This window comes from Oncorhynchus tshawytscha, linkage group LG17 (genome assembly GCF_018296145.1).
Source record: "Oncorhynchus tshawytscha isolate Ot180627B linkage group LG17, Otsh_v2.0, whole genome shotgun sequence".
NCBI classification, from domain to species: domain Eukaryota; kingdom Metazoa; phylum Chordata; class Actinopteri; order Salmoniformes; family Salmonidae; genus Oncorhynchus; species Oncorhynchus tshawytscha.
Window position 1 is genome coordinate 3,039,688 of NC_056445.1, and position 7,393 is coordinate 3,047,080.

At 43.4% G+C, this 7,393-nt stretch overlaps 1 long non-coding RNA gene across 1 annotated transcript; it reads left to right on the forward strand.

Annotated features, from left to right (window-relative positions):
- Positions 1-28: 28 nt before the first annotated feature.
- LOC112217233 lies at positions 29-6,967 on the forward strand. The gene is made up of 3 exons (XR_002948440.2): positions 29-1,038; positions 6,542-6,595; positions 6,889-6,967. It is a non-coding gene; the product is annotated as an uncharacterized LOC112217233 (long non-coding RNA).
- Positions 6,968-7,393: the final 426 nt, after the last annotated feature.

Below are 7,393 nucleotides of genomic sequence, written 5' to 3' on the forward strand. Positions count from 1 at the left end.
ATTGTGCTGCCTGTGTAAAAAAAAAAAACTTCAATAATTTGTCTTTTGACCAATCAGATCAGCTCTGAAAAAGATATGTTGTGAAAAGAGCCGATGTGATTCGTCAAAAGACCAATTACTGGGAAAAATATCAGAATTTGGCTGCTTGTGTGAAGAGCGAGGAAATGTAAGATTGGATCCCCTCTAGGTCACAGCACCAATTACACAACACTATGAAGTCTGAGACCTGGGATTTAGACTGTAGTTATTCAGATTTGCATATTTAAACATATTTTTGGAAGTTAAACCAGAACTTGCATAAAGCCATCCACAGATAACATTATTCCAACTATTTACTTGTATTTCTTTTAATGTTTACCACTCCAGAAACAGCCCCTATCCCCTACTTACTTGGCAATTCTGGACATCTGAAAGGATTTGATTGCTACAGTGTAATAAATATGGTGAAAGTCCTACCAAGCCAATCAGAGGGCAAGGTGGAGCAACTACCATTTTTTGTTTCTGTCTATCATTTCGTGCCTAGGGGCTGTAGGGTTTGGCCCTGTTTTAATATTTTAACAATGCACCCTTCTATCTTCCTTGAATAGGCCTACATTCCTGATCTGACATGGCTGGATTGGTGAAAGCTGTGGTAGAACCATTGCTTACACCTATCAATTTGTGTTAGTTCAGTGATTACTTCAAGGAAGAGAGGAAGAAAGGATGCACTTCCAAAGTATTCAAACAGGGTCTTCTTTTCTGGACTTAACCTGAGACTTTTGGGTTCTTCTTTCACCGCATTCTCGCTGAGCTGGGGAGTGCAGGAGAGCGATGGACTAAGATGTCGGGCCAGAGCAGCGGGGAGAGAGATCGGCCCGTGGTGACGCGAGGGTGTACCTGGGGTCCGTGTCAGAGGACAGGCCACCTCTTAAGTGGCTGGAGCTTGAGCTGCTGAGACAGGAGAACCGCTGCCACTCTGTAACCCTGGGAGACTAAATCAAACTGAGGTCACAACTGCTCTACAGTGTTGATCCCACATGCAGCCTCAGCAAACTCAAGGTATACCACACTAAAGGACAGTTTCCCAGACCCAGATTAAGCCTAGTTCTGGATTAAAAAGCTACATATGTTGTTGCCCATTATCTTGCAGAGAACAGAAATGTGTATTTTGTTTACAACCCAGCTTTTTAGTAAAGAAGTAATCTTTTTAATTATTCGCTTGAATAGGTCTTCTAAACTCATTTTGGGAGTTGAATGTGGTTGGATGTTGTGCGACTTCCTGTCTACCAACTCATTACCCTCCTCATACCCTGGGTGGTGTTACCAGACATTGGTAACCAGCAGGCAGCAGAGGAAGGTTTGTTGGGCACCTGTTACTTAGAGACAAGTATAGATAGACGTCAGGGTTGCTAACGGATCAGTGGCCTGCCTGTTCACTATCCATGGAGAATGTAAAAAAGCTCTGGAATAGTGTAAGTGCAAATGTCATTTTCTTTGTGTTGCTTCTCTCCAAGCAAAACTCAAACAGTCTTGCTGAATTAAATAAGTATTTGAGTACTGGTGCCTAAAAAGTTAATGTTACTGGTTTGACCCATCTATGAATTTGAGAGGGGTTACATTTCCCCAGCACCTTCCCGTAGCTTTATACCAAACTGATTGGCGGTCATTGGGCTGAAACTTTGACTGACTGACTCATAGAATCTCTATCATGATGCGTTTAACCTCAAGGTGTCAGTAGAGTGTCAGTTGAGGTCCTGCCTCTTTACATAAAATTGAAGCTGATACCCACAAGAGGAATCCATTTGAGGTTATTACCTGACAGGACTTCGGGCAGGCAGCGAATTAGTGGCAATTTATTAGTGGCAATAGATCCGAACTGAATGCTGTTCATTGGCTCACTGAGGCCCCTCAGGGTTGTGTACTTAGTCCCATTCTGTACTCCCTGTACTCCCTGTTCACCACACAACAAGAGGTACCAGAGCGCCAAGTCTAAGCGTCAGTATAGAGACAAAGTAGAGTCGCAATTCAACGGCTCAGACACAAGAGGCATGTGGCAGGGTCTACAGTCAATCATGGATTACAAAAAGAAAACCAGCCCCGTCATGGACCAGGATGTCTTGCTCCCAGGCAGACTAAATCACTTTTTTGCCAGCTTTGAGGACAATACAGTGCCACTGACACGGCCCGCAACCAAAACATACGGACTCTCCTTCACTGCAGCCGACGTGAGTAAAACATTTAAACGTGTTAACCCTTGCAAGGCTGCAGGCCCAGGCGGCATCACCAGCCGCGCCCTCAGAGCATGCGCAGACTAGCTGGCTGGTGTGTTTACGGACATATTCAATCAATCCTTATCCCAGTCTGCTGTTCCCACATGCTTCAAGAGGGCCACCATTGTTCCTGTTCCCAAGAAAGCTAAGGTAACTGAGCTAAACGACTACCGCCCCGTAGCACTCACTTCCGTCATCATGAAGTGCTTTGAGAGACTAGTCAAGGACCATATCACCTCCACCCTACCTGACACCCTAGACCCACTCCAATTTGCTTACCGCCCCAATAGGTCCACAGACGATGCAATCTCAACCACACTGCACACTGCCCTAACCCATCTGGACAAGAAGAATACCTATGTGAGAATGCTGTTCATCGACTACAGCTCAGCATTTAACACCATAGTACCCTCCAAACTCGTCATCAAGCTCGAGACCCTGGGTCTCGATCCCGCCCTGTGCAACTGGGTACTGGACTTCCTGACGGGCCGCCCCCAGGTGGTGAGGGTAGGTAACAACATCTCCACCCCGCTGATCCTCAACACTGGGGCTCCACAAGGGTGTGTTCTGAGCCCTCTCCTGTACTCCCTGTTCACCCACGACTGCGTGGCCATGCACACCTCAAACTCAATCATCAAGTTTGCGGACGACACTACAGTGGTAGGCTTGATTACCAACAACGACGAGACGGCCTACAGGGAGGAGGTGAGGGTCCTCGGAGTGTGGTGTCAGGAAAATAACCTCACACTCAACGTCAACAAAACTAAGGAGATGATTGAGGACTTCAGGAAACAGCAGAGGGAGCACCCCCCTATCCACATCGATGGGACAGTAGTGGAGAGGGTAGTAAGTTTTAAGTTCCTCGGGGTACACATCACAGACAAACTGAATTGGTCCACCCACACAGACAGCATCGTGAAGAAGGCGCAGCAGCGCCTCTTTAACCTCAGGAGGCTGAAGAAATTCGGCTTGTCACCAAAAGCACTCACAAACATCTACAGATGCACAATCGAGAGCATCCTGTCGGGCTGTATCACCGTCTGGTACGGCAACTGCTCCGCCCACAACCATAAGGCTCTCCAGAGGGTAGTGAGGTCTGCACAACGCATCACCGGGGGCAAACTACCTGCCCTCCAGGACACCTACACCACCCGATGTCACAGGAAGGCCATAAAGATCTTCAAAGACAACAACCACCCGAGCCACTGCCTGTTCACCCCGCTATCATCCAGAAGGCGAGGTCAGTACAGGTGCATCAAAGCAGGGACCAAGAGACTGAAAAACAGCTTCTATCTCAAGGCCATCAGACTGTTAAACAGCCACCACTAACATTGAGTGGCTGCTGCCAACACACCGACTCAACTCCAGCCACTTTAATAATGTGAATGGATGGAAATTGATGTAAAATATATCACTAGCCACTTTAAACAATGCTACTTAATATAATGTTTACATACCCTACATTACTCATCTCATATGTATATGTATATACTGTACTCTATATCATCTACTGCATCTTTATGTAATACATGTATCACTAGCCACTTTAAACTATGCCACTTTGTTTACATACCCTACATTACTCATCTCATATGTATATACTGTACTCGATACCATCTACTGCATCTTGCCTATGCCGTTCTGTACCATCACTCATTCATATATCTTTATGTACATATTCTTTATCCCTTTACACTTGTGTGTATAAGGTAGTAGTTTTGGAATTGTTATGTTACTCGTTGGTTATTACTGCATTGTCGGAACTAGAAGCACAAGCATTTCGCTACACTCGCATTAACATCTGCTAACCATGTGTATGTGACAAATAAATTTGATTTGATTTGAAAAGGCTCCCTAACCTCTTTTGGCTTTGGTAAACTAATGAGAATGCAGAAATAGCTTGGCTAGAGGGCAGATTCTCTTTATAGTTTACCTGTTAATTAATGGGCCAAGGATCGGGCTGGAAAAATGTAACCACTCAAATTCATAGATGGAGCTACAGATGCAAGGACTAACCAAAATGATAGTTTTAACCATGCATTGAAGCTATACAATGTTTGTTTACAATTATACATTGATTTCAAACAATAAAGTGAAACAACCTTATATTTTGTGTTCTGATGTTGTCAAACAGAGGTTAAGTTATATTCTTCAAGAATCAATGGCCATATATCATTCAAATTAAAAGTAAAACAATGAATGTACCAATCCCAGATTTCCCCTTTAAGAACTTCTATGTGACAGCAGGTACATTCTGCCTCAGGTAGAAATGTGAATGGAGTCAAATCAGTCAGTAGAAGCATTTGGAGAGCAATGGGGTTGATGAATAATGACTGTCCTGCACTGCTAGACAATACGAATGCTTGGTTGTGGTTCTTTATAGAACATTTTGAGGGCTATATGAAACAAACTATTTAGCACTTTTTGGTTCTATTTAGCACCATTTACTCTAGCAGTGTGATGCCTCCTGTTAGAACCCTGTGTTTAGTTGAGTTTAGTTGGGTTTTAGCCAGCCGGCTAATTTTCAACCGCAGTCCCTGGGCAGGTTATTAAAAACAATTACAATATAGACAATCATTGAGCAGTGAGCACACGCAGAGCAACATAGGACAAGCAAGACGTAGCATACAGACAGAGCAACATAGGACAAGCAAGACGTAGCATACAGACAGAGCAACATAGAGACGAAGATGAAGTACAGTTTTGCTACCTCTGTAGTCAAACAATTTCTTATAAATCGGAAATTAGCTAGGTTGAATTTGGTTATTTGAATGACCTTTTTCACATGCTTTTTAAAAGAGAGGCTGGAATCAAGTATGATGCCAAGGTGGTTAAACATTTTTTAAATGCACCCAAAATGTAATGATCTCCATTTGTATGTTAACTGTTGATATGCAGTACATACCCATATTTACATCAGTAAACTATTAAATTACAACAAATTCAAATGCAGCAAATTTCTTCATGACTTGGCAATATTGGCTATTACTAATCAAATACCTCTGACACAGGTACAACAAAGTTCATGACATGTGCACAATGACCTAGCTTTTATAAGCATATGTGCAGGCACAAATGACTCCAACAAAGACTTTTCTTTCAACACAAATGAAGCAATGAAGTAGTATTGCTTCTAAACCATTCTTCGTACTGAACAAGAGGCTGAGTGAAGATTTAGCCATTAGGTAACAGCCAGGGTCAGGGGGTTAGTGAGAGGGAGCTGTATGTCTGTCTCCCTGTCTGAGTCCACACATGCACGCACCCCCCCAGTCCAGGAGTTGGTTAGCGTGTTTATCCCTGAAATATATTTATGACAGCTCAAAGAGGCTCCCTGGATGAAAGGCCTGTTGCTAGGAGACTCTGGCTGTCACATCTGAGAGAGGCCATTATTACAGAGAGCGTGGTATGTATGGATATGTATGTTCCTAGTCTTCCCCATCCTCCACTTTGTGTGTGCAGTGTGAGATTGAATGCATATGAGTGTCTGTGTGTTTGTTTGTTTGTGTAGCTGATTTAAAATGACTAGCTAGTTAGCGCAAGAAGTTGTTTCCATTACTCTTCAAGGGATGTGGCTTTTGTGGAGCAATAGGTGACGATGCTTCTTGGGTGGCAGTTGTCAATGTGTTCAGAGGGTCCCTGGTTCAAGTCCAGGTTGGGACAAGGAGCGGGACGGGAGCAATAATGTTACGTGTGTGTAGTATTGTAATGAAACAAGCAGGTAGCAGGTCTCGAACCCTGGACCTTCTAGCCCGAAGTCCAGAGCGCTACCGACTGTGCCCCAAAAGCATGCTCGAGCGGCAGAGTCGATATCCACACTTATAAACCCAGGTCTTACATGATGCCTGCATGTAAGGGCCACTAAAATGGGGGTCTAACCACACTCAGAGGTGGCACCTATTGATGTGTGTTGTTAATTAAATGGAAATGATAATTAAATGGAAATGTGCCATGTTAGACAGAGTCCTCTCTCAACCTCGTCCCCTCCCCTCCCCTGCCTTTCATCTCTAGCGCTCCGAGTTCATTAATTGGCTGGAAAGTGAAGTCTATCATGGGCTGTGAGAATTTAAAGAGCAGATTGATCTGTCACCTTTCCACCTCGCCTTGTTATTTCAATCTTCGTCATTATCCAAAGGAAATGGAACAGTAATGAAAAATTGTTCCACTTCCATTTTTAGCTTATCGTATACTAAAGCTACTTTGATCTGAAGTTTCTGTTCATTCCTTTGTGTAAGTACTTTCAAAAAATATAATTTGTGACACTATGACAATAATTGATCTTTTTTTTCAAATAGATTGAAAAGAGAGTATCCCTTGAAAGCCTGCCAAAGCTCAAGCTGGCCTTTGAGGTACATTTCTGCTATGGTTTGAGAATGTGTTGTTGGGATGACCTAGTATGGTCATTCCTTATGGATATATGCGTTGAATTCCAATCGAACCTTAGCCAATCCTGTAGATCTGAGAGGATTGGTAGGCGGAAGCAATTTGGCGACATTTCTATCTAGCCAATCAGAATACAAGATGAAGCTATTACTATAATGCCTATCCAATCCTCAAATCGGAAGTACCTAGGATGTAGGGGCTTGGGGGCGATTTGGAATTCAGTGATCTAATGTATTTAATGACACCTTCTCCTCTGCAGGAATTTGAAATGGGTGTCCTAAGATCACTGGATGTGCTCAACTTTGGACTGATAGTGAAGAAGAGTTTGGGCTTTCACAACATAGTAAGTGTCAATCGGGCGGCAGGGTAGCCTAGTGGTTAGAGTGTTGAACTAGCTAGTAACTTGAAGGTTGCAAGTTCAAACCCCCGAGTTGACAAGGTACAAATCTGTTGTTCTGGCCCTGAACAGGCAGTTAACCCACTGTTCCTAGGCCATCATTGAAAATAAGAATTTGTTCTTAACTGACTTGCCTAGTTAAATAAAGGTTAAAAAATATATTTAAAAAAATGGAACTGGAAAAGCAGCCAGAAGACCCAACTTTTAATTATTGGACAGATAGATTAATAAATGATTCATATCCTTCTCCCTCTCCCTCCCTCCCTCCCTCCACATAGCCTCTTGTGCTTGCCTTGTTGGTATAACTCCTCGTAATGTCACTGTTCTGCTTTCACTGCCTCTATCTCCTCCTTCGGACGGCGATACT